Raw genomic sequence first — 27983 nt, forward strand, 5'->3', positions numbered from 1 at the left:
TTGGTACCCCTGTCAGACACCACCTCCTTAGGAAATCCCACTCTGGTAAAAATACCAATGAGTGCTTTTGCTACTGCAGGGGCAGTACTGGACCTAAGGGGAATTGCTTCAGGGTATCTAGTAGCATGATCCACTACTACTAGTATGTATTGGTTCCCTGAGGCTGTGGGAGGTTCAAGTGGACCCACTATGTCCACACCCACTCTTTCAAAGGGGACCCCCACCACTGGAAGTGGAATGAGGGGGGCCTTTCGGTGTCCACCTGTCTTACCACTGGCTTGACAGGTGGCACAGGAGACACAAAACTCCTTTACCTTCTGGGACATGTGGGCCAATAGAAATGGTTGACTAACCTCTACCAAGTCTTGGTCTGTCCCAAATGCCCAGCAAGTGGAATATCATGAGCTAAGGTTAGAATGAACTCCCTAAACTCCTGAGTCACTACCACTCTACTAGTGGCACCAGGTTTGGAATATCTTGCCTCAGTGTAGAGGAGTCCATCTTCCCAATAGACTCTATGTGTTCCAGTGATTTTTCCTTTGGACTCTTCAGCAGCTTGCTGCCTAAGGCCTTCAAGAGAGGGACAGGTTTCTTGCCCCTTACATAACTGTTCCCTTGAGGGTCCCCCTGGGCCTAGGAGCTCAACCTGATAAGGTTCTAAATCCATGGGCTCAGTTCCCTCAGAGGGCAGAACTTCTTCCTGGTAAGAGAGGTTCTCTTCCTCTTGTTGTGTTGAAGCTGGTTCCCCAGTCTTCTTTCCTTTTCTCTTGGAGGGTTGGGCCCTTTTTCCAGGCTCCAACACCACTTTTTCACCCTGAGCCTTGCACTGTGCCCTTGTCTTGACACACACCAGTTCAGGGATACCCAGCATGGCTGCATGGGTTTTGAGTTCTAGCTCAGCCCATGCTGAGGACTCCGGGTCATTTCCAAACAAACAGTTTACAGGGATATTTGAGGAGACCACCACCTGTTTCAGGCCATTGACCCCTCCCCACTATAAAGTTACCATAGCCATGGGATGTACTTTAGTCTGTTTGTCAGCGTTGGTGACTGGATAAGTTTGTCCAGCCAGGTATTGACCAGGGGAAACCAGTTTCTCTGTCACCATGGTGACACTGGCACCTGTATCCCTCAAGCCTTCTACACTTGTCCCATTAATTAAGAGTTGCTGCCTGTATTTTTGCATATTAGGGGGCCAGGCAGCCAGTGTGGCTAAGTCCACCCCACCCTCAGATACTAATGTAGCTTCAGTGTGAACCCTGATTTGCTCTGGACACACTGTTGATCCCACTTGGAGACTGGCCATTCCAGTGTTAGCTGGAATAGAGTTAGAAGTGGAACCTTTCTTGGGACATGCCTTGTCTCCAGCTTGGTGTCCCTGCTGATTACAGCTACGACACCAGGCCTTTTTGGGATCAAAGTTTTTACCCTTGTACCCAAAATTGGATTGTGAAGAGGCTTTGGACCCTCCCTCCTGAGCAGGTTTTTGGGGCCCTGTATTAGACTCTTTACTTTTTCCCTTGGATGTCTCAACACTTTTCCCCTGGGGATTCTTTGTGACCCCTTTCTTTTGGTCACCCCCTGTGGAAGTCTTGGTCACCCTAGTCTTGACCCAATGGTCCACCTTCTTTCCCAATTCTTGGGGAGAAATTGGTCCTAGGTCTACCAGATGCTGATGCAGTTTATTATTGAAACAATTACTTAACAGGTGTTCTTTCACAAATGAATTGTACAGCCCATCATAATCATTTACACCACTGCCATGAATCCAACCATCCAGTGTTTTAGCTGAGTAGTCAACAAAATCAACCCAGGTCTGGCTCGAGGATTTTTTAGCCCCCCTGAACCTAATCCTGCACTCCTCAGTTGAGAATCCAAAGCCCTCAATCAGAGTAGCCTTCATGAGGTCATAGGATTCTGCAACTTTTCCAGAGAGTGTGAGGAGTCTATCCCTACACTTTCCAGTGAACATTTCCCAAAGGAGAGCACCCCAGTGAGATCTGTTTACTTTTATGGTTGCACAAGCCCTCTCAAAAGCTGTGAACCATTTGGTGATGTCATCACCATCTTCATATTTAGTTACAATCCCTTTAGGGATTTTCAACATGTCAGGAGAATCTCTGACCCTATTTATGTTGCTGCCACCATTGATGGGTCCTAGGCCCATCTCTTGTCTTTCCCTTTCTATGGCTAGGATCTGTCTTTCCAAAGCCAATCTTTTGGCCATCCTGGCTAACAGGAGGTCATCTTCATTGAGGCTGCCCTCAATGCTTCCAGATTTGCTGGACTCTCCTGTGAGAGACGCAGCATCTCTATCACTTGTAGAGACAGGGTTTGAGGGACCCTGGGCTCCCTATCTAGGACTGGAAGTGGGAAATCCTCCACATCACTAGCTTCCCCCTCTGGGAAGGTATCATCAGAGGGGTTGTTTTTAGCAAACTCTGCCAAAAGCTCCTGGAGCTGTACTTTGATAGGGTTTGAACCAGTCTTTATCTTTTTTATTTTGCAGAGAGACCTTAACTCTGACATCCTAAAATGCAGGTAAGGGGAGAGGTTGAGTTCCATCACTATCTCTTCTGCAGTAGATATTATGTTTCTAAAAGTTGGAATACTTTTTAAGAATCTAAAACTATCTCTAGAACTTAATTCAAACTTTTACAAAACTTTTAAACTCTAAAAGAAATGCTAACAGGGACTAACACAAGGCCCTAGCAGGACTTTTAAAAATTTAGAAAAATAGCTCACATTTCAAAAATCAGTTTCTAATGACAATTTTTGGAATTTAGTCGTGTGATCAGGTATTGGCTGAGTAGTCCAGCAAATGCAAAGTCTTGTACCCCACCGCTGATCCACCAATGTAGGAAGTTGGCTCTGTATGCACTATTTCAAAGTAAGAAATAGCATGCACAGAGTCCAAGGGTTCCCCTTAGAGGTAAGATAGCGGCAAAAAGAGATAATTCTAATGCTCTATTTTGTGGTAGTGTGGTCGAGCAATAGGCTTATCAGAGGGTAGTGTTAAGCATTTGTTGTACACACACAGGCAATAAATGAGGAACACACACTCAAAGACAATTCCAGGCCAATAGGTTTTTGTATAGAAAAATATATTTTCTTAGTTTATTTTAAGAACCACAGGTTCAAGATTTATAATTAATACTTCAAATGAAAGGTATTTCACTTAGGTACTTTAGGAACTTTGAATTAGCAAAATAGCATGTACAGTTTTCACAAAAATGGCAATAAGCTATTTTAAAACTAGACAGTGCAATTTTCAACAGTTCCTGGGGGAGGTAAGTGTTTGTTAGTTTTGCAGGTAAGTAAGCCCCCTACAGGGTTCAAAGTTGGGTCCAAGGTAGCCCACCGTTGAGGGTTCAGGGCAACCCCAAAGTTACCACACCAGCAGCTCAGGGCCGGTCAGGTGCAGAGGTCAAAGTGGTGCCCAAAACACATAGGCTTCAATGGAGAAGGGAGTGCCCCGGTTCCAGTCTGCCAGCAGGTAAGTACCCGTGTCTTCGGAGGGCAGACCAGTGGGGTTTTGTAGGGCACCGGGGGGGACACCAGTCAGCACAAAAAGTACACCCTCAGCGGCACGGGGCAGCTGGGTGCAGAGTGCAAACAGGCGTCAGGTTTGCAATAGGTTTCAATAGGAGACCCAGGGGTCTCTTCAGCGAAGCAGGCAGGCAAGGGGGGGCTCCTCGGGGTAGCCACCACCTGGGCAAGGGAGAGGGCCACCTGGGGCTCGCTTCTGCACTGGAGGTCGGATCCTTCAGGTCCTGCGGGCTGCGGGTGCAGTGTCTTTACCAGGCGTTGGGTTCTTTGAAGCAGGCAGTCGCGGTCAGCGGGAGCCTCTGGATTCCCTCTGCAGGCGTCGCTGGGGGGGCTCAGGGGGGTAAACTCTGGCTACTCACAGGGTCGCAGTCGCCGGAGAGTCCTCCCTGTAGTGTTGTTTCTCCGCAGGTCGAGCCAGGGGCGTCGGGTGCAGAGTGCAAAGTCTCACGCTTCCGGCGGGAAACGTGTGGTCTTTAAAAGTTGCTTCTTTGTTGCAAAGATGTTTCTTCTTTGGAGCAGAGCCGCTGTCCTCGGGAGTTCTTGGTCCTTTTAGATGCAGAGTAGTCCTCTGAGGCTTCAGAGGTCGCTGGACCCTGCGGAACGCATCGCTGTTGCAGTTTTTCTCGAAGTGGGGAGACAGGCCGGTAGGGCTGGGGCCAAAGGAGTTGGTGTCTCCGTCTTCTCTGCAGGGCTTCAGGTCAGCAGTCCTTCTTCGTCTTCAGGTTGCAGGAATCTATCTTGCTAGGTTCTGGGATCCCCTAAATACTCAATTTAGGGGTGTGTTTAGGTCTGGGGGGTTAGTAGCCAATGGCTACTAGCCCTGAGGGTGGCTACACCCTCTTTGTGCCTCCTCCCTAAGGGGAAGGGGGCACATCCCTTATACTATTGGGGGAATCCTCCATCTGCAAGATGGAGGATTTCTAAAAGTCAGAGTCACCTCAGCTCAGGACACCTTAGGGGCTGTCCTGACTGGCCAGTGACTCCTCCTTGTTTTTCTCATTATCTCCTCCGGCCTTGCAGCCAAAAGTGGGGCCGTGGCCGGAGGGTGTCTCCGTCTTCTCTGCAGGGCTTCAGGTCAGCAGTCCTTCTTCGTCCGCCAGGTGTTACAGTTCCTGCAGGGGGAGGTGAGAAGCACCTCCACCCAGTACAGGCTTTGTTACTAGCCACAGAGTGACAAAAGCACTCTCTCCATGTGGCCAGCAACATGTCTGGTGTGTGGCAGGCTGGCAAAACTAGTCAGCCCACACTGGAAGTCGGGTATGTTTTCAGGGGGCATCTCTAAGATGCCCTCTGGGGTGTATTTCACAATAAAATGTACACTGGCATCAGTGTGCATTTATTGTGCTGAGAAGTTTGATACCAAACTTCCCAGTTTTCAGTGTAGCCATTATGGTGCTGTGGCGTTCGTGTATGACAGACTCCCAGACCATATACTCTTATGGCTACCCTGCACTTACAATGTCTAAGGTTTTGCTTAGACACTGTAGGGGCATAGTGCTCATGCACCTATGCCCTCACCTATGGTATAGTGCACCCTGCCTTAGGGCTGTAAGACCTGCTAGAGGGGTGACTTATCTATGCCATAGGCAGTGTGAGGTAGGCATGGCACCCTGAGGGGGGTGAAATGTCGACTTAGTCATTTTCTCCCTGGTTAGCAGGCCTCAGCACACTTTCAAATCATAAATTGGCATCAGCAAAGGCAAAAAGTCAGGGGGTAACCATGCCAAGGAGGCATTTCCTTACACAACCCCCCCACCCCAAACGAAAGAGGATGAGAATAACCTTTCCCAAGAGAGTCTTCATTTTCTAAGTGGAAGAACCTGGAAAGGCCATCTGCATTGGCATGGGCAGCCCCAGGTCTGTGTTCCACTATAAAGTCCATTCCCTGTCGGGAGATTGACCACCTCAACAGTTTTGGATTTTCACCTTTCATTTGCATTAGCCATCTGAGAGGTCTGTGTTCAGTTTGAACTACAAAGTGAGTACCAAAGAGGTATGGTCTCAGCTTCTTCAGGGACCAAACCACAGCAAAGGCCTCCCTCTCAATGGCACTCCAACGCTGCTCCCTGGGGAGTAACCTCCTGCTAATGAAAGCAACAGGCTGGTGAAGGCCATCATCATTTGTTTGGGACAAAACTGCCCCATCCCATGTTCAGAGGCATCAGTCTGCACAATGAACTGCTTGGAGTAATATGGAGCTTTTAGAACTGGTGCTGTGCACATAGCTTGTTTCAGGGTGTCAAAAGCCTGTTGGCATTCTACAGTCCAGTTTACCTTCTTGGGCATTTTTTTGGAGGTAAGTTCTGTGAGGGGTCTCACTATTGATCCATATCCCTTCACAAACCTCCTGTAGTACCCAGTCAAGCCAAGGAATGCCCTGACTTGAGTCTGGGTTTTTGGAGCTGCCCAGTCTAGAATAGTCTGGATCTTGGGCTGGAGTGGCTGAACTTGGCCTCCACCTACAAGGTGTCCCAAGTAAACCACAGTTCCCTGCCCTATCTGACATTTGGATGCCTTGATAGAGAGGCCTGCTGCTTGCAGAGCCTTCAAAACCTTCTGCAGGTGGACCAGGTGGTCCTGCCAGCTGGAGTTAAAGACAGCAATATCGTCAAGATAAGCTGCACTAAAGGACTCCAAGCCAGCAAGGACTTGATTCACCAACCTTTGGAAGGTGGCAGGGGCATTCTTTAAACCAAAGGGCATCACAGTGAACTGGTAGTGCCCATCAGGTGTGGAGAATGCTGTATTTTCTTTCGCTCCTGGTGCCATTTTGATTTGCCAGTACCCTGCTGTCAAGTCAAAGGTACTTAAGTATCTGGCAGCACCTAGCTTATCAATCAATTCATCTGCCTTTGGAATGGGATGGGCATCTGTCTCGGTGACAGAATTAGGTCCTCTGTAGTCCACACAAAACCTCATCTCTCTCTTTCCATCTTTGGTGTGAGGTTTGGGGACTAAGACCACTGGGCTAGCCCAGGGGCTGTCAGAGTGCTCAATGACTCCCAATTCCAGCATCTTGTGGACTTCCACTTTGATGCTTTCCTTAACTTGGTCAGACTGTCTGAATATTTTGTTTTTGACAGGCATGCTGTCTCCTGTGTCCACATCATGGGTACACAGGTGTGTCTGACCAGGGGTTAGGGAAAAGAGCTCAGCAAACTGTTGTAGGACCTTCCTACATTCAGGTTGCTGTTGGCCCGCGAGGGTGTCTGAATAGATCACTCCATCAACTGAGCCATCTTTAGGGTCTGTGGAGAGGAGATCAGGGAGAGGTTCACTCTCAGCTTCCTGGTCCTCATCTGTTACCATCAACAGATTCACATCTGCCCTGTCATGGAAGAGTTTGAGGCGGTTCACATGGATCACCCTTTTGGTAGGTAGGTGACCTGACTCTTTCTTTCTAGCACTGGGTAAGGGCCACTCCATCTGTCCTGAAGTGCCCTGGGAGCCACAGGCTCCAGAGCCCAGACTTTCTGCCCTGGCTGAAACTCAACTATGGCAGCCTTTTGGTCATACCACATCTTCTGGAGTTGTTGGCTGGCCTCAAGGTTTTTGCTTGCCTTTTCCATGTACTCTGCCATCCTTGAACGTAGGCCTAGTACATAGTCCACTATATCTTGTTTAGGCTCATGAAGAGGTCTCTCCCAGCCTTCTTTTACAAGAGCTAGTGGTCCCCTTACAGGATGGCCAAACAGAAGTTAAAAGGGGGAAAACCCTACTCCCTTCTGAGGCACCTCTCTGTAGGCGAAAAGCAGACATGGCATGAGGACATCACATCTCCTTTTGAGTTTTTCAGGGAGCCCCATGATCATGCCTTTCAATGTCTTGTTAAATCTTTCTACAAGACCATTGGTTTGTGGATGGTATGGTGTGGGGAATTTGTAAGTCACCCCACATTCATTCCACATATGCTTCAGGTATGCTGATATGAAGTTGGTACCCCTGTCAGACACCACCTCCTTAGGAAATCCCACTCTGGTAAAAATACCAATGAGTGCTTTTGCTACTGCAGGGGCAGTACTGGACCTAAGGGGAATTGCTTCAGGGTATCTAGTAGCATGATCCACTACTACTAGTATGTATTGGTTCCCTGAGGCTGTGGGAGGTTCAAGTGGACCCACTATGTCCACACCCACTCTTTCAAAGGGGACCCCCACCACTGGAAGTGGAATGAGGGGGGCCTTTCGGTGTCCACCTGTCTTACCACTGGCTTGACAGGTGGCACAGGAGACACAAAACTCCTTTACCTTCTGGGACATGTGGGCCAATAGAAATGGTTGACTAACCTCTACCAAGTCTTGGTCTGTCCCAAATGCCCAGCAAGTGGAATATCATGAGCTAAGGTTAGAATGAACTCCCTAAACTCCTGAGGCACTACCACTCTACTAGTGGCACCAGGTTTGGAATATCTTGCCTCAGTGTAGAGGAGTCCATCTTCCCAATAGACTCTATGTGTTCCAGTGATTTTTCCTTTGGACTCTTCAGCAGCTTGCTGCCTAAGGCCTTCAAGAGAGGGACAGGTTTCTTGCCCCTTACATAACTGTTCCCTTGAGGGTCCCCCTGGGCCTAGGAGCTCAACCTGATAAGGTTCTAACTCCATGGGCTCAGTTCCCTCAGAAGGCAGAACTTCTTCCTGGTAAGAGAGGTTCTCTTCCTCTTGTTGTGTTGAAGCTGGTTCCCCAGTCTTCTTTCCTTTTCTCTTGGGGGTTTGGGCCCTTTTTCCAGGCTCCAACACCACTTTTTCACCCAGAGCCTTGCACTGTGCCCTTGTCTTGACACACACCAGTTCAGGGATACCCAGCATGGCTGCATGGGTTTTGAGTTCTACCTCAGCCCATGCTGAGGACTCCGGGTCATTTCCAAGCAAACAGTCTACAGGGATATTTGAGGAGACCACCACCTGTTTCAGGCCATTGACCCCTTCCCACTATAAAGTTACCATAGCCATGGGATGTACTTTAGTCTGTTTGTCAGCGTTGGTGACTGGATAAGTTTGTCCAGCCAGGTATTGACCAGGGGAAACCAGTTTCTCTGTCACCATGGTGACACTGGCACCTGTATCCCTCAGGCCTTCTACACTTGTCCCATTAATTAAGAGTTGCTGCCTGTATTTTTGCATATTAGGGGGCCAGGCAGCCAGTGTGGCTAAGTCCACCCCACCCTCAGATACTAATGTAGCTTCAGTGTGAACCCTGATTTGCTCTGGACACACTGTTGATCCCACTTGGAGACTGGCCATTCCAGTGTTAGCTGGAGTAGAGTTAGAAGTGGAACCTTTCTTGGGACAGGCCTTGTCTCCAGTTTGGTGTCCCTGCTGATTACAGCTACGACACCAGGCCTTTTTGGGATCAAAGTTTTTACCCTTGTACCCAAAATTGGATTGTGAAGAGGCTTTGGACCCTCCCTCCAGAGCAGGTTTTTGGGGCCCTGTAGAAGACTCTTTACTTTTTCCCTTGGATGTCTCAACACTCTTCCCCTGGGGATTCTTTGTGACCCCTTTCTTTTGGTCACCCCCTGTGGAAGTCTTGGTCACCCTAGTCTTGACCCAATGGTCCGCCTTCTTTCCCAATTCTTGGGGAGAAATTGGTCCTAGGTCTACCAGATGCTGATGCAGTTTATTATTGAAACAATTACTTAACAGGTGTTCTTTCACAAATGAATTGTACAGCCCATCATAATCATTTACACCACTGCCATGAATCCAACCATCCAGTGTTTTAGCTGAGTAGTCAACAAAATCAACCCAGGTCTGGCTCGAGGATTTTTTAGCCCCCCTGAACCTAATCCTGCACTCCTCAGTTGAGAATCCAAAGCCCTCAATCAGAGTAGCCTTCATGAGGTCATAGGATTCTGCAACTTTTCCAGAGAGTGTGAGGAGTCTATCCCTACACTTTCCAGTGAACATTTCCCAAAGGAGAACACCCCAGTGAGATCTGTTTACTTTTATGGTTGCACAAGCCCTCTCAAAAGCTGTGAACCATTTGGTGATGTCATCACCATCTTCATATTTAGTTACAATCCCTTTAGGGATTTTCAACATGTCAGGAGAATCTCTGACCCTATTTATGTTGCTGCCACCATTGATGGGACCTAGGCCCATCTCTTGTCTTTCCCTTTCTATGGCTAGGATCTGTTTTTCCAAAGCCAATCTTTTGACCATCCTGGCTAACAGGAGGTCATCTTCATTGAGGCTGCCCTCAATGCTTCCAGATTTGCTGGACTCTCCTGTGAGAGACGCAGCATCTCTATCACTTGTAGAGACAGGGTTTGAGGGACCCTGGGCTCCCTATCTAGGACTGGAGGTGGGAAATCCTCCACATCACTAGCTTCCCCCTCTGGGAAGGTATCATCAGAGGGGTTGTTTTTAGCAAACTCTTCCAAAAGCTCCTGGAGCTGTACTTTGATAGGGTTTGAACCAGTCTTTATCTTTTTTATTTTGCAGAGAGACCTTAACTCTGACATCCTAAAATGCAGGTAAGGGGAGAGGTTGAGTTCCATCACTATCTCTTCTGCAGTAGATATTATGTTTCTAAAAGTTGGAATACTTTTTAAGAATCTAAAACTATCTCTAGAACTTAATTCAAACTTTTACAAAACTTTTAAACTCTAAAAGAAATGCTAACAGGGACTAACACAAGGCCCTAGCAGGACTTTTAAAAATTTAGAAAAATAGCTCAAATTTCAAAAATCAGTTTCTAATGGCAATTTTTGGAATTTAGTCGTGTGATCAGGTATTGGCTGAGTAGTCCAGCAAATGCAAAGTCTTGTACCCCACCGCTGATCCACCAATGTAGGAAGTTGGCCATGTATGCACTATTTCAAAGTAAGAAATAGCATGCACAGAGTCCAAGGTTCCCCTTAGAGGTAAGACAGCGGCAAAAAGAGATAATTCTAATGCTCTATTTTGTGGTAGTGTGGTCGAGCAATAGGCTTATCAGAGGGTAGTGTTAAGCATTTGTTGTACACACACAGGCAATAAATGAGGAACACACACTCAAAGACAATTCCAGGCCAATAGGTTTTTGTATAGAAAAATATATTTTCTTAGTTTATTTTAAGAACCACAGGTTCAAGATTTATAATTAATACTTCAAATGAAAGGTATTTCACTTAGGTACTTTAGGAACTTTGAATTAGCAAAATAGCATGTACAGTTTTCACAAAAATGGCAATAAGCTATTTTAAAACTAGACAGTGCAATTTTCAACAGTTCCTGGGGGAGGTAAGTGTTTGTTAGTTTTGCAGGTAAGTAAGCCCCCTACAGGGTTCAAAGTTGGGTCCAAGGTAGCCCACCGTTGAGGGTTCAGGGCAACCCCAAAGTTACCACACCAGCAGCTCAGGGCCGGTCAGGTGCAGAGGTCAAAGTGGTGCCCAAAACACATAGGCTCCAATGGAGAAGCGGGTGCCCCGGTTCCAGTCTGCCAGCAGGTAAGTACCCATGTCTTCGGAGGGCAGACCAGGGGGGTTTTGTAGGGCACCGGGGGGGACACAAGTCAGCACAAAAAGTACACCCTCAGCGGCACGGGGCGGCTGGGTGCAGAGTGCAAACAGGCGTCAGGTTTGCAATAGGTTTCAATAGGAGACCCAGGGGTCTCTTCAGCGAAGCAGGCAGGCAAGGGGGGGGCTCCTCGGGGTAGCCACCACCTGGGCAAGGGAGAGGGCCACCTGGGGCTCGCTTCTGCACTGGAGGTCGGATCCTTCAGGTCCAGGGGGCTGCGGGTGCAGTGTCTTTACCAGGCGTTGGGTTCTTTGAAGCAGGCAGTCGCGGTCAGCGGGAGCCTCTGGATTCCCTCTGCAGGCGTCGCTGGGTGGCTCAGGGGGGTAAACTCTGGCTACTCACAGGGTCGCAGTCGCCGGGGAGTCCTCCCTGTAGTGTTGTTTCTCCGCAAGTCGAGCCAGGGGCGTCGGGTGCAGAGTGCAAAGTCTCACGCTTCCGGCGGGAAACGTGTGGTCTTTAAAAGTTGCTTCTTTGTTGCAAAGATGTTTCTTCTTTGGAGCAGAGCTGCTGTCCTCGGGAGTTCTTGGTCCTTTTAGATGCACAGTAGTCCTCTGAGGCTTCAGAGGTCGCTGGACCCTGCGGAACGCGTCGCTGTTGCAGTTTTTCTCGAAGTGGGGAGACAGGCCGGTAGGGCTGGGGCCAAAGCAGTTGGTGTCTCCGTCTTCTCTGCAGGGCTTCAGGTCAGCAGTCCTTCTTCGTCTTCAGGTTGCAGGAATCTATCTTGCTAGGTTCTGGGATCCCCTAAATACTCAATTTAGGGGTGTGTTTAGGTCTGGGGGGTTAGTAGCCAATGGCTACTAGCCCTGAGGGTGGCTACACCCTCTTTGTGCCTCCTCCCTGAGGGGAGGGGGGCACATCCCTTATCCTATTGGGGGAATCCTCCATCTGCAAGATGGAGGATTTCTAAAAGTCAGAGTCACCTCAGCTCAGGACACCTTAGGGGCTGTCCTGACTGGCCAGTGACTCCTCCTTGTTTTTCTCATTATCTCCTCCGGCCTTGCAGCCAAAAGTGGGGCCGTGGCCGGAGGGGGCGGGCATCTCCACTAGCTCGAGTGCCCTGGGGATCTGTAACAAAGGGGGTGAGCCTTTGAGGGTCACCGCCAGGTGTTACAGTTCCTGCAGGGGGAGGTGAGAAGCACCTCCACCCAATACAGGCTTTGTTACTAGCCACAGAGTGACAAAGGCACTCTCCCCATGTGGCCAGCAACATGTCTGATGTGTTGCAGGCTGGCAAAACTAGTCAGCCCACACTGGAAGTCGGGTATGTTTTCAGGGGGCATCTCTAAGATGCCCTCTGGGGTGTATTTCACAATAAAATGTACACTGGCATCAGTGTGCATTTATTGTGCTGAGAAGTTTGATACCAAACTTCCCAGTTTTCAGTGTAGCCATTATGGTGCTGTGGAGTTCGTGTATGACAGACTCCCGGACCATATACTCTTATGGCTACCCTGCACTTACAATGTCTAAGGTTTTGCTTAGACACTGTAGGGGCATAGTGCTCATGCACCTATGCCCTCACCTATGGTATAGTGTACCCTGCCTTAGGGCTGTAAGGCCTGCTAGAGGGGTGACTTATCTATGCCATAGGCAGAGTGAGGTTGGCATGGCACCCTGAGGGGAGTGCCATGTCGCCTTAGTCATTTTCTCCCCACCAGCACAATCAAGCTGGCAAGCAATGTGTCTGTGCTGAGTGAGGGGTCTCCAGGGTGGCATAAAACATGCTGCAGCCCTTAGAGACCTTCCCTGGCATCAGGGCCCTTGGTACCAGGGGTACCAGTTACAAGGGACTTACCTGGATGCCAGGGTGTGCCAATTGTGGAAACAAAGGTACAGTTTAGGGAAAGAACACTGGTGCTGGGGCCTGGTTAGCAGGCCTAAGCACACTTTCAAATCATAACTTGGCATCAGCAAAGGCAAAAAGTCAGGGGGTAACCATGCCAAGGAGGCATTTCCTTACAAGAGGTCAGAGAATTGGCCTAGGAGATATATACAGTTGTCCTTCTGCTCAGCAGGAAGGCAATCTGCAAGCACCACTCCCTCTACTAAGCCATCAGCTTCAGTGGTGAAGAAGAGGTCAGGGAGAGGGTCACTCTCTCCTTCCTGCCCCTCATCAGTTGCCATGAGCAGGGTTATGTCAGCCCTGTCATAGTAGGGTTTTAGGCGATTGACATGGAGCACCCTAAGAGGACTCCTGGCAGTGCCCAGGTCTACCAAGTAGGTAACCTCACCCTTCTTTTCAACAATGAGATGGGGTCCACTCCATTTGTCCTGGAGTGCTCTTGGGGCCACAGGCTCCAATACCCACACCATCTGCCCTGGGTGGTACTGGGTCAGGACAGCCTTCTGGTCATGCCATTGCTTTTGGAGCTCTTGGCCGGCCTGAAGGTTTGTACTGTCCTTTTTCATGTACTGCCATTCTGGATATCAGGCCAAGTACATAGTCCAAAATATCTTGCTTGGGAGCTTTTAAAGGTTGTTCCCAACCCTGCTTGACAAGTGCAAGGGGACCTCTTACAGGGTGCCCAAAGAGAAGCTCAAAGGGGCTAAAGCCCACTCCTTTTTTGGAGTACCTCCCTATAAGCAAAAAGGAGGCATAGCAAGAGAACATCCCATCTCCTTCTGAGTTTTTCAGGGAGTCCCATAATCATACCTTTGAGAGTTGTATTAAACCTCTCAACCAGACCATTTGTCTGTGGATGATATGGAGTAGTGAACTTATAAGTTACACCACACTCCTTCCACATAGCTTTGAGGTATGCAGACATGAAGTTACTACCTCTGTCTGACACCACTTCCTTAGGGAAACCCACTCTGGAAAAGATTCCCAGGGGGGCTTTTGCCACTGCAGGAGCTGTAGTGGTCCTTACGGGAATTGCTCCAGGATACCTAGTGGCATGGTCCACTACCACAAGGATAAACCTATTGCCTGAAGCAGTTGGAGAGTCAAGGGGGCCAACTATGTCAACACCTACCCTTTCAAAGGGCACCCCAAGGGCAAATTAAGGGGGCCTTAGATGTGCCACCAGTCTTGCCACTGGCTTGGCAGGTCACACAGGAGTGACAAAACTCCTTGGTGTCCTCTGACATGTGAGGCCAGTGAAACAATAGAACAAGTCTGTCCCAAGTTTTTCTCTGGCCCAAATGCCCAGCCAAAGGAATGTCACGTGCCAAGGTTAGAAGAAACTCCCCATACTGAAAAGGGATAACCAATCTCCTGGCAGCTCCAGGTGTAGGGTCCCTTGACTCAGTATAAAGGAGGTTGTTTTCCCAATAGACCTTATGGCTATCAGTGACATCACCTTTCTGCTGTTTGACAGCTTGCTGTCTTAAACCCTCTAGTGTGGGACAGGTCTGCTGTGCCACAATCAGCTCTTCCCTAGCAGGCCCTCCTGCACCCAAAAGCTCAGCAGTGTCTGCTGCCAGCTCATGTGGTGTAGGTTCTGCAAAGGGAGAGGATTCCTCTTCCTCAAAAGGGGAATCATCCGGAGAGGGAGAGATAGTGGGCAAGGATTTACCCTTTGTACCCCTAGCTTTTGGGAGCACTTGGTCCATTGTTTCAGGATCCAAGCTTTCTTGTCCTCCTTGCTTCTGGGCCTGAGCCCTTGTAAGAGCAAAGATATGCCCTGGAATGCCCAGCATTGCTGCACGAGCCTCCAACTCCACTTCAGCCCAAGCTGATGTCTCCCAATCATTTCCTAGTAAGCAGCCTACATGTAAATCAGGGGCTACCACAACTACCCAGTTGAGATTCACAACAGCCATGGGGTGGCTTAGAGTGTTGTAATGAGCATCAGTCACTTGGTACTGCTTACCAAGTAGGTGTTGATCAGGGTGAACCAGTTTCTCACTCACCATAGTGACACTGGCTCCTGTATCCATGTAGGCCTCAACCTCAACACCATTTATTAGGAGAAGTGGCTTGTACTTACCCATATTAAGGGGACAAGCAACCAAGGTGGCAAAGTCAATACCACCATCAGAGACTAAACCAGCCTCTGTGGTCTCCCTAAAAAGACCAACCCCAACTGCATTACCAATGGTGAGCCCAGCTACACACTTTGATTGGCTATTTGTAGTAGACTTCCCACCACCACTGCTATTACTAGGGGCACAAGAGGATGCAGTTGGGGTTGTGGTAGTGGAAGCCTTGGTGTTTTTCTTTGGGCAGGTGGAATCACTTGCCCAATGGCCTTTACTTTTACATAAATAACACCACGGCTTGTTTTGATTGTTGCAAGAGGATTTGGACCCACCACCCCCAGAGGATTTTTGTGGGCCTGATGAAGACTCAGAATGTTTTTTATGTTTGTCCCCACTGTTGTCAGAAGACTTACCATCCTTGTCACCACCTGTATGAACTTTTCCGTTCACTCTTGTTCTGACCCATTTGTCAGCCTTCTTTCCCAATTCTTGGGGAGAGGTCAGATCTGAGTCTACCAAGTACTGATGCAACAAGTCAGACACAAAAGTATTCAAAATATGCCCTTTCAGGATTAGATCAAACAGGCTTTCATAGTCAGTCACCTTACTGCCATGTAACCATCCCCCCAGGGCCTTCACTGAACAGTCAACAAAGTCTGTCCAGTCATGAGATGACTCTTTTCTAGTATCTCTGAACTTTATCCTGTATTGTTCAGTGGTTAAGCCAAATCCATCTAAGAGTGCAACCTTCAAAACTTGATAGTTATTAGCATCACTTTCTCTGACAGTAAGGAGCCTATCCCTACCGTTACCAGTTAAAGGTAGCCACAAGATAGTAGCCCACTTCCTTTGAGGGACCAACTGTACCATACAGGCCCTCTCAAGTGCAGCAAACCACTTGTTAATGTTATCCCCCTCCTTGTAAGGGGAACTATCTTATGCAGGTTCCTAGAATCTTGTTCTCTTACAGGATTATTATCAAGAACACTTTTGCTGCCACCATGGGAAACTAACCCCAACCTCTGCCTTTCTCTCTCTACATCTAGAGCCTCCCTGTCTAAGGCCAACTGCTGCTGTCTTAGCCTCAGTCTGGCCTCTTCCAACCTCAGCTTTCTGAGTTCCCTGTTTAGGGTGTTATCCTCAGGGTGGGAGGCTTGGGAATTCGGAGACACAGAGGAAATGTGGGAATTGGCAGAAGTGGACCTGTCTCTAACTGGCTGGACTCTAGTTACCTGGACTTTTGGAGTGAAAGGTGCCCTACTGATGTGTGACCCCCTCCCATTACCAGCTTCACTAGATGGCCTGTTAGCTGACAGGTCTTTGGGTGAACCCTCCCCAGAGTCCTCAGGGCCCTCTGCTGATTCTTGCTGGGAACCCCCTCCTCTACCTCATGATCCTGGGATGAGCCAGACTGGTTCTGGTCACTTTCTAGGAGAAGGCTAAGGGGAAGATCTATGGTAGGGTTCTTACCAATGCTTAAACCTCTTTCTATGCAGAGACCCCTCAAACTTTTAAAGTATAAACTACCATAGGCTGCCTGAACAACTGTGGGAGTGAGCTCTACTGCAGGCATAGTTGTAAGAAAGAGTTTAAGATAGAGAGAACAAAGTTTGAGAAACTTTTAAACAAAAGAGAAACTTTTCAAAACTTTTCAAAACGTTTTAGAAAGTTTTTAGAAAGTTTTTAGAAAGAGAGTTGAAATGTTTAGGTTAACTGTATATATTTTTAAATGTTTGGAATATGTTTTTCTTATGAAAAGCACCAATGACAAAGTGGTAAAGCAGTTACAAGTACTTATGCCAACGCTGCCACCAATGTAGGAGGCTGGCCTGGCTTATAGTGGGTACCTGATGGTACTTACACCCTGTGCCAGACCCAGTTACCCCTTATTAGTAGATTAGTAGTGTTCTAGCAGCTTAGGCTGATAGAGGTAGCTATAGCAGAGCAGCTTAGGCTAAACTAGGAGACATGCAAAGCTCCTACTATACCACTTATATCATATAGCACTATATCGCAAGAATCACAAAATTCTCAGAGTTACTAAAAATAAAGGTACTTTATTTTAGTGACAATGTGCCAAAAATATCTCAGAGGATATACTCCCTTAGGAGGTAAGTAAAGCACATAAAATATATACACAAACCAAAAACAGGTAAGTAAACAGTTAGAAAAGTAGTGCAAACACTATAGAATATAATAGGATGCAATAGGCCAAGGGGTAACACAAACAAATACAAAGAAGAAAGTGGAATGCAAACCACTTAGGGGCCCCTGGCTTAGTGTAGTATGTAGAGGGTCGCTGGGAAAAACACTAAGGGTGTCCAAGATACCCCACCCCAAGACCCTGAAAAGTAGGAGTAAAGTGACTCTACTTCCCCAGAATCACACTAAAGTTGTGATAGGAGATTCTGCAAAGACCACAATTGACTGCAAAGCACTGAAGACCACTTCCTGGACCTGAGGACCTGTAAAGGAAGGGGACCAAGTCCAAGAGTCAGGAAAGTGTCCAGGGTGGGCAGGAGCCCACTAAACCCTGGATGAAGGTGCAAAATGGCTGCCTCCGGGTGGAAGAAGCTGACGATTCTGCAACAACGGAAGGTGCCAGGAACTTCTCCTTTGCACAGAAGATGTCCCACGGCGTGCTGGAGGACGCAGAGTTGTTTCCATGCAGAAAGACCGCAAACAAGCCTTGCAAGCTGCAAAGGTCGCGGCTGAAGAAAAAGGGTGCTGCCCGGGACCAGGAGGTCACCACTTGGAAGAGGAGACAGAGGGGGCGCTCAGCAACACAAAGAGCCCATGCCGAAGCAGGCAGCACCCGCACGAAGCCCGAGAACAACTCAGCGAGTTGAGCAATGCAGGACAGAGTGCTGGGGAGGTAGGCTGTGCTGTGCATGAAGGAATCCTTGCAAGAGGGCACAGAAGCCCTAGCAGCTGCAGTTCACGCAGTACACAGGATTATTGTCTGGCGTGGGGAGGCAAGGACTTACCTTCACCAAATTTGGACAGAAGCATCCCTGGACTGCGGGATCACTTGGATCCAGCTCCTGTGTTCCAGGGACCACGCTCGTCACGACGAGAGGGGACCTAGAGGGCCGATGAAGCAGAAGTTTGGTGCCTGCCAGAGGTCTGGGACACACTGGAGGAGCTCTGGGCACCACCCCTGGGTTAGTGATGGACAGGGGAGTGGTCACTCCCCTTTCCTTTGTCCAGTTTTGCGCCAGTGAATTGGGCTGGGGGATCACTGAACTGGTGTAGACTGGTTTATGCAAGGAGGGCACCATCTGTGCCCTTCAAAGCATTCCCAGAGGCCAGGAGAGGCTACTCCTCTCAGCCCCTTAACACCTATTTCCAAAGGGAGAGGGTGTAGCACCCTCTCTCAGAGGAAATCCTTTGTTCTGCCTTCCCGGGACTGGGTTGCCCAGACCCCAGGAGGGCAGAAGCCTGTCTGTGGGTTGGCGGCAGCAGTAGCTGTAGTGAAAACCCCAGAGATGGTTTGGCAGTACCCGAGGTCCACGCTGGAGCCCCAGGGATGCATGGGTTTGGCACCCCAATACCAGATTTGGCATGGGGGGACAATTCCATGATCTTAGATATGTTACATGGCCATATTCGGAGTTACCATTGTGAAGATACATATAGGTATTGACCTATATGTAGGGCACGCGTGTAATGGTGTCCCCTCACTCACAAAGTCTGGGGAAATTGCCCTGAACTATGTGGTGGCAACTTGGCTAGTGCCAGGGTGCCCTCACACTTAGTAACTTTGCACCTAACCTTCACTAAGTGAGGGTTAGACATATAGGTGACTTATAAGTTACTTAAGTGCAGTGAAAAATGGTTGTGAAATAACGTGGACGTTATTTCACTCAGGCTGCAGTGGCAGTCCTGTGTAAGAATTGTCTGAGCTCCCTATGGGTGGCAAAAGAAATGCTGCAGCCTATAGGGATCTCCTGGAACCCCAATACTCTGGTTACCTAGGTACCATATACTAGGGAATTATAAGGGTGTTCCAGTGTGCCAATTAGAATTGGTAAAAATGGTCACTAGCCTGCAGTGACAATTTTAAAGGCAGAGAGAGCATAAGCACTGAGGTTCTGATTAGTAGAGCCTCAGTAACACAGTTAGGCAGCACACAGGGAACACACATTCAGGCCACAACTATGAGCACTGGGGTCCGGGCTAGCAGGATCCCAGTGAGACAGGCAAAAACAAACTGACACACAAGTAAAAATGGGGGTAACATTCCATGCAAGATGGTACTTTCCTACAGAGGGGCGCTGCAAGTGTAAGAAAACACCAGAGGTAAGTAATGTACTCCACCCCAGAGCCCAGGAAAGTAGGAGTAAAGTACTGCAAGTTTCCTCAGGACACACTACAAGTCGTGATAAGAGATTTTGCAAGAACCAAACAAGACTGCAATCAACAACCAATACAGGTAGACCAAGGCACACAAAGAGGTAAGAGTTCAACAATGTTTCTGGGACGAAAGTAGAGCCCAAGTATTGCGAATCCAAAGGCGAAGAGTAAAGCGATGATTCCGGGTTGGTGTTTTGGTAGAGTCTTTATTCACAGGTGTAGGTTTGTGTCGTCTTACAGGAAACAGCCAACACGTGTTTCGTCACACAAGTGACTTTGTCAAGGCTGGGCCCGTCCGTCCAGGGGCAGAAGAAAACAGTAAGTCCAGTAAGTAAAGAAGAGACGGTAGTCAGTCCTGAGTAGGACTGCCACGGGTGTTCGATGATTCTAGTGGTCGAGTAGAGGGTAATATAAGAGCCCTGATAAGCCCAAATATGTGACCCTGTATGTTAGTCAGGGAGTGTCCAGTTCATCGAAGCGAGACTGCAATCAACAACCGGTGGATTCCTGGATCTCAAGACCTGTGAAGAGAGGAGACCAAGTCCAGAAGTGGCAGAAGTTTCCAGGAAGGACAGGAGCCCCTGCCAACCTAGAAGATGGTGCAAAAGTGGATCATCCGGTAAGAAGAAGAGTACAGAAGACCACCAAAGAAGATGGCTGTGGATTCCTGCGTGGTGAAGGAGATGTCCCACATCGAGTTGTTGCTGTTTGCGTCGCTGGATTCCGCCAACAAGCCTTGGTTCACGCAAGTTTGAGGTTTGCATCAAAGTGGCACTGCCTGGACCCAGGAGGGACCTCGGGGTCTCAGCTTGGACTGAGAAGACGGAGGGGGCCCTCAGCACTGCAGAGAGCCCACAGACGACAAGGCAGCATCCACGGGAGTCCCAGGACATGAGACAAAGAACATGCAAAATGTGGTTGTTGCAGCACAACAAAGGAAGGTCCCACGCCGCCGGAGAACAACTCAGCGAGCTGTGCGCTGCAAGATGGAGTGCTTGGGACCTGGGCTACACTGTGCATGAAGGATTCTTGGAAGAAGTGCACAGAAGCCCAAGGAGCTGGAGAAGACGCAGTGCACAGGGGTACTGTCGCAACACAGGTAGGCAAGCTCTTACCTTCACCAAAACTGGACAGCTGGACCTTCGGACAGTCTGGGTCACGTCGGTGCACCACCTGTGTTCCAGGGAGCACGCTCGTCGCCAGGAGAGGAGTCCCAGAGTAGCGGTCGTAGTCGCAAAAGGGTGCCTGCAGGAGCAGGAAAGTGACTCCGTCACTCCACGGGAGATTCCTTTGGTTCTTCTGGTGCAGGGGTGCAGGATGAAGACTGGCTGTCCCCAGAGCGTGCACACCTTGGAAACTGTTGCAGTTGCTGGCTAGAGCTGAAGTTGCAGAGTCACAGTAGTCTTCCTGGATACTTTGTTGCAGTTACAGCGTTTCCTGGAGCTGTCTGCGGTTGATCTGACGCTCAGAAGCTAAAGCAGAGGATGCAGAGGATTCAAGGAGGAGTTTTGCAACGTGAATCTGAGGAACAACAAAGAGGAGAGACCCTAAATATCCCTTATAGGGAGATTGCCTACCTACCCAGGTATGCACCTATCGGGAGGGGTCTCTGATGTCACCTGCTGGCACTGGCCACTCAGGGGTCTCCAGAGTGTCCCCACACCTTGGAAAACAAGATGGCTAATGCCAGGGACACACTGGAGGAGCTCTGAGCACCACCCATGGGGTGGTGATGGACAGGGAAGTGGTCACTCCCCTTTCCTTTGTTCAGTTTTGCGCCAGAGCAGGGACTGGGGGGTCCCTGAACCAGTGTAGACTGGCTTATGCAAGGAGGGCACCATCTGTGCCCTTCAAAGCATTTCCAGTGGCTCTGGGAGGATACCCCTCCCAAGCCTGTAACACCTATTTCCAAAGGGAGAGGGTGCAACACCCTCCTCTCAAAGGAAATACATTGTTCTGCCTTCCTGGGACTCAGCTGCTCAGACCCAAGGAGGGCAGAAACCTGTATGTGAGGTGGCAGCAGCTGGGGCTGCAGTGGAAACCTCAGAGAGCTGGTTTGGCAGTACTGGGGGCCCATGCTGTTGCCCCCAGGGTGCATGGAGTTGGCCCCCCCAATACCAGATTTGGAACGTGGGGACAATTCCATGATCTTAGACACCTCACATGGCCATATTCGGAGCAACCATTATGAGCTACATATAGGTATTGACATATATGTACTGCACCCATATAATGGTATCCCTGCACTCACGAAGTCTGGGGATTTGGCCCTGGACAGCGTGGGGGCACCTTTGCACTAGCAAAGGTGCCCACACACATAACAACTTTGCACCTAGCCTTAAGTAAATGAAGGTTAGACATATCAGTGACTTATAAGTTACTTAAGTGCAGTGAAAATAGCTGTGAAATAGTGTGGGCACACATAGTAACTTTGCACCTAGCCTTCAGTAAATGAAGGTTAGACATATAGGTGACTTATAAGTTACTTAAGTGCAGTGAAAACGGCTGTGAAATAGTGTGGGCACTATTTCACTCAGGCTGCAGTGGCAGTCCTGAGGAAAGGTTTGTCTGAGCGCCTTATGGGTGGCAAAAGAAATGCTGCAGTCCATAATGATCTCCGGAACCCCAATGCCCTGGGTACCTAGGTACCATATACTAGAGACTTATAAGGGGGGGTCCAGTATGCCAATTGGAATAGGAATATGAAGTCACTAAACTATAGTGACTAATTTGGTGAGTAGAGAGAGCATAAGCACTGGAGTTCTGGTTAGCAGAACTTCAGTGACACAGTTAAGTATACTAACAACACACACATAGGCCACAAACTATGTACACTGGGGTCCTGGCTAGCAGGATCCCAGTGAGACAGGCAAAACACACTGACAAACACACTGACAAATAGGGTTAAAAACTATGAGCACTGGGGTCCTGGCTACCAGGATCCCAGTGAGAGAGTAAAACACACTGACAAACACTCACAAACAGGCCAAAAATGGAAAGAGGCTACTTTCTCACAGTCTTCTTCTCTGACAACGAGGAGTCTATCCCTTCCCTTGTTAGAGAAGGACAACCATAGAATAGTAGTCCACTGCCTTTGAGGGATCCTCTGAACTTTACAGGCCCTCTCAAGTGCAGCAAACCATTTGTAAATGTCCTCCCCCACTTTTTGTGGGAGAACAATTTTGTGCAGGTTCCTGACTCTATAATACCTGAAACTGCGGCTGCTGTCACCATGGGGAACTAACCCCAACCCCTGCCTTTCCCTCTCCACTGCCAAGGCCTCCCTATCTAGGGCTAGCTGTTGCTAGCAGCCTGGCCTCCTCCAGTCTCAATTTCCTGAGCTCCCCATCTATAGAGTCATCTCCTGGAGTTGTGCAATTGGATCCCTCAGACACTGAGGTGATATGGGAATGGGCAGAGGTGGATCTTTCCCCAGCTTTTGAGACCCTAGTGACCTGACCTCTGGGTGTAAAGGGAATCCTACCTGCGTGGCTTCCCCTCCCACTACCAGCTACACTGGTGGGCCTGCTAGGTATAAGATCCTTGGAAGAACCCTCCACTGAGCCTGGAAGATTGTTATCTAGTTTAATGGGGTCAGAATCTCCCTCCTCAACCTCCCCCTGGCTAACAGCATGTTCCTGGTCATCCTGAAGAAGGAGGCTCAAAAGGAAATTCTTATTAGGATTCTTCCCCATATCCAGTTTCCTGTCTGTACAAAGCCCCTTCAATACTTTGAAGGTCATTGCCTCATAGGGAGTACCCGGTAGACATGATATGTGTCTTAGGGTGGTGTAGGATAAACCTAACCTACCTAACCTCAAGTCTCTAGGAAAGGAAAGAAAGAGACTAGATCCATGTACTAGGCATGTTTGTATAGCTCTAAGTATACAGTGGTCTTTCCTGTGGAAAGCACCAGGTGAGAGAGTGATAAGGCAATTGCAAGTACTTATCCCACAGCTGCACCACCAATGTAGCAGGCTGGCCTGGTTTGTAGTGGGTACCTATGATACTTACACCTTATACCAGGTCAGTTATCCCTTATTAGTGAAATGTAGGCAGTGTCTAGTTCTCTAGAGGTTGCTGTAGCTGAGTATTCAAACACAGTAACTTTCCTAGAACACACAGAAACACGAGAAAGAAGATTATGCAAGAACCAGAAGAGACTGAAAGACACCAACAGTGATTCCTGGACCTGAAGATCTGTGGAAGAAGGGGAGCAAGTCCAAGAATCATGCAAGAGTCCAGGGAGAACAGGAGCCCCTTCTAACCCGGATGAAGGTGCAAAGGAAGAACCACTGGTGAAGAACAACAGTCAGTACTGCACCCAAAAAGACGGATTTGGGTTCCTGGTTGGTGTAGATGATGTCCCACGCTGGATGGAGGACTGCAGTCTGGTTTGCGTCGCTGGAGTCTGACATCAAGCCTTGGCACACGTAAAGCTCGCCATTAGCAGAAAATGGCACTGCCTGCGACCAGGAGGGACCTGGTGGACTCTACCCAGGATGGGGAATCAGAGGGGGCTCTCAGCAACTCAGAGAGCCCACTGAAGACCAGGCAGCATGCACAGAAGTGCCACAGCACAGGGACAAAGAAGGTGCAAATGGAGGCCCACACAGCATTACGACAAAGGCTCCCACGCTGCCGGAGAACCACTCAGGAAGATGTACGTCGCAGTATAGCGTGCTGGGGGCCGGAGCTGCACGGTGCATGAGGAACTTCGTGGAAGGATACCAACAAGCCTTGGCAACTGCAAAACACGATGTGCACAGGGTACTGTCTTGCATGTGGAGGCAAGCACTTACCTCCACCAAAGTTGGACAGTAGGATGTCAGGACCGTTGGGACCACTTCAGTCCACCACCTGTGATGCAGGATCCATGCAGCTCGTCAGGAGAGAGGATCCAAGCAGCCGGTTGTCATCACAGTAGCTGCCTGCTGAAGCAGGGGAGTGACTCCTTAATCCCAAGGGAGATTTCTTAGATCTTCTGGTGAAGGCTGAAGACAGGCTGTCCTCTGTGGATGCATGACCGGGAAACAGTTGCAATTGCTGGCAGGAGCCAAAGATACAATGTTGGAGAAGTAATCCTTGCTTCTTTGTTGCAGTTTGTAGAGTTCCTGAAGGGTCCAGATGCAGTTTCTTTGATGAGAAGGTGAAGTGGAGGACGCAGAGGATTCCTGCTGGAGTCTTGCAATCCGAATCTGAAGAATCACCCAAAAGAGAGACCCTAAATAGCCCTGAAAGGGGGATTGGTCCCCTCAACAGGTAAGCACCTATCAGGGGAGGGCTCTGATGTCACTTTCTCACACTGGCCACTCAGATGCTCCCAGAGTTCCCTGCCAACTTGGAAACCAAGATGGCAAAACCCAGGGACCCTCTGGAGGAACTCTGAGCACCACCCCTGGGGTGGTGATGGAGAGGGGAGTGGTCACTCCTCTTTCATTGTCCAGTTTTGAGCCACAGCAGGGACTGGGGGATCCTGAACCAGAGTAGATTGGGTTATGCAAGGAGGGCACCAAATGTGCCCTTCAAAGCATTTCCAGAGGCTTGGGGAGGCAACCCCTCCCAAGTCTGTAACACCTATTTCCAAAGAGAATCCTTTGTTCTGCCTTCCTGGGCTTGAGCTTCTCAAGCAACAGGAGGGCAGAACCCTGTCTGAGAGGTGGCAGCAACTGGGGCTGCCTGCAAAACCTCAGAAGGTTCGAATGGCAATACTTGGGGTCCTCTAAGGCGCCCCCAGAGTGCATGGAATCATACAACCAATGCTTGCAAAAGCCTTGGGGTAAGAAACGAACATGTTTGATACTAAACATGACTTTGTTCAGAGTTACCGTTATGTAGCTGGACATAGGTACTGACGTATGTCCAGCACACGCGTAAAATGGTGTCCCTGCACTCACGAAGTCCGGGAAAATGATCCTGGAGGTTGTGGGGGCACATCTGCTAGTGCAGGGGTGCCATCATACACACACACACACACACACACACACAGGTACTCTGCACCCTGCCCTCAGGGCTGAAGGGCCTGCTATAGGGGTGACTTATATGTGACCTGGTGCAGTGTAAATGGCAGTGAAAGGGTGCATGCACCTTTTCATGCAGGCTGCAATGGCAGTCCTGCAGAAGTCTTTCCATGGGCTCCCTATGGCTGGCAAAAGATATGATGCATCCCATAGGGATCCCCTGGAACCCCAATGCCCTGGGTACCTAGGTACCATATTCTAGGGACTTATAAGGGGGCACCAGTATGCCAATTGTGGGTGAAATACTGGGTTACCAGTATGCAACAACCAAATTTAGAGGAGAGAGAGCATAATCACTGGGGTCCTGGTTAGCAGGATCCCAGTGAACACAGTCAAGCACACTGACATCAGACAGAAAATGGGGCTAACCATGGCAAAAAGAGGGTACTTTCCTACATATTCCCATTTCTATCCTTTCCCTTTCTATAGCTAAGATCCTGTTTTCCAGGTCCAGTCTCTTAACTAGTCTCTCTAAAAGAGCATCTTCTTCAGAGATTCTATCTCTGGACCTTGAGGAATCTGAGCCATCCTCACCAGAGGGGGGTGTCTTAGATACTTGGGGTACACAATCCTCTATTTCAAGTTGAGGAGGGTCCCTTTCCTCCTCCTCACTTAAATTGTCCTGATTTTCATTATCAGGGGCTCCATCAGAGGAATGGGCCTTCTCGTACTCTGCTAGTAGCTTCTGGCGCTTTGCACTGGTAGGGTTTGAGGCAGTTTTTAGGTTGAGCGTTAGCGTTTTACCTGGTGTATACTTAAGTGTACTTATACTGTGGGTTAAAGCAATTTAATTTGTTGGTTGCCGTGTTCTTTAAAAATTCTTGCTCGCTAGTGGTCAGTTCTGCTTTCTTCTCCCTGCTTTTTCTGTCTCACAGCAGTGACCAAGTACAGTATTGTTCCACTTTGGTTTCCTTATCTGTTGCTGTGACGAACAAGTTACTTACCTTCTGTAACAATGTATCTGGTAGAGGCATATTCTAGTTGCAGATTCCTTATCTTAGAATTTCCCCAGGCATCAAATTGGATCCGGAGATTTTTCTTTGAGCACTAGGCTTGCGCGCTGTCAGTGGTGTCGGTCGACTCCGCGTATGTCGTTGGCATTGTAATCACTGTGATGACGTCGGGGTCGTATATAGGTGCCACCTCGGCGTACTGACGTCAGTTTCTTTTCACAACTTTCTACGCCAAAGCGCAGAGCCATGAAGAACACTGAGAATGGTGCACCAAAACTAATGCCCTGAAAGGGTAATCCCTGTCCCTACAAATCAGTTTGCAAGTGATGAGGATGGGTGGATCGGTAAGGAATCTGCAAATAGTATATGTCTCTACCAGATAAATCGTTACCGAAGGTAAGTAACTTGTTCATCTGATAGAGACTCCTAGTTGCAGATTCCTTACCTTAGAATAGATAGCCAAGCAATACCTTCCTCGGAGGTGGGCTGCGAACCAAGATCAAACTAGAAAGCCCTGCAGGACCGAACGACCAAAGTATCCGTCTCTGCGAACCTGACTGTCCAGACAATAATGCTTTGTAAACGTGTGCAGAGAGGCCCACGTTGCTGCCTGACAGATATCCAGGACAGGAACTCTGCGTGGTAACGCTGTAGTAGCAGCTGTTGCTCTGGTCGAGTGAGAGCGCAATCCCTCCGTGGGTTGCTTCTTACCCAAAGTGTAGCACATTTTGATGCAAAGAAGCACCCATCGTGAGATGGTACGCTTCTGCACTGCCTTCCCTTTCTTCGCACCCACATATCCAACAAAGAGTTGATCATCCATCCGAAACTCTTTGGTACGATTGAGGTAGAACACCAACGCTCTTTTTGGATACAGACGGTGGAGTCTCTCCTCTTCATGAGAAGGATGTGGAGGTGCGTAAAAAGTAGGCAAAGTGATGGATTGGCCTGCATGAAAGGGCGTGACCACTTTGGAAAGGAAGGAGGCCCTCGTACGGAGCACCACCTTGTCAGAGAAAACAGACAAGAATGGGGGTTTAGAAGAAAGAGCCTGAAGCTCACCCTGCGAGCAGAGGTGATAGCAACAAGAATGCAGTTTTAAGAGTAGGGAGCCGCAAAGGGCAGTTGTGTAACGGCTCAAAGGGAGCACACATCAGATAAGTAAGAACAAGATTTAAGTCCCAGTGAGTCATGATAAATAGAGTGGGTGGAAGCAAATGGGTAAGACCCTTATAGAATCTTTCCACAAGAGGAGACTTAAAAAGAAAAGGTTGGTCTGGCAACCTTAGGAAGGCTGAGATAGCCGACAAGTAACCTTTAAGAGTACCCAATGCGGAGCCCTGCAGGGCAAGAACCACAGAGAGAGCAGCAGAGAGGGGATCTAGAGACTTGTTTTTACACCATGCCACAAATTTATGCCAATGCCAGGCGTATACCGTTTTGGTGGAGGGACGCCTGGCTGCCAAGATAACATCAGAGACTGCTGGTGGAAGGTCAAAAGCCGTCAACTGACACTGCTCAATCTCCACGCATGAAGGCGAGGATTGGACCAGTTCAGATGAAGAACCCTCTTCTGTTGCTGCGACAGAAGATCCTCCCGAAGAGGCAGTCTGACTGGAGGATCGGTGACCATGCTCAATAGCTCTGGATATTATACTCTCCATGCCCAGTCCGGAGCCACAA

The 27983-nt window shown here is 48.9% G+C and overlaps 1 protein-coding gene across 3 annotated transcripts in view; it reads right to left on the reverse strand.

Moving 5' to 3' along the window:
* Positions 1–27983, reverse strand: part of LOC138280126 (NFX1-type zinc finger-containing protein 1-like) — a 1298750-nt gene that overhangs the window by 485675 nt on the left and 785092 nt on the right. The gene's annotated exons all lie outside the window — the stretch shown is intronic.

This window comes from Pleurodeles waltl, chromosome 2_2 (assembly GCF_031143425.1).
Source record: "Pleurodeles waltl isolate 20211129_DDA chromosome 2_2, aPleWal1.hap1.20221129, whole genome shotgun sequence".
NCBI lineage: Eukaryota > Metazoa > Chordata > Amphibia > Caudata > Salamandridae > Pleurodeles > Pleurodeles waltl.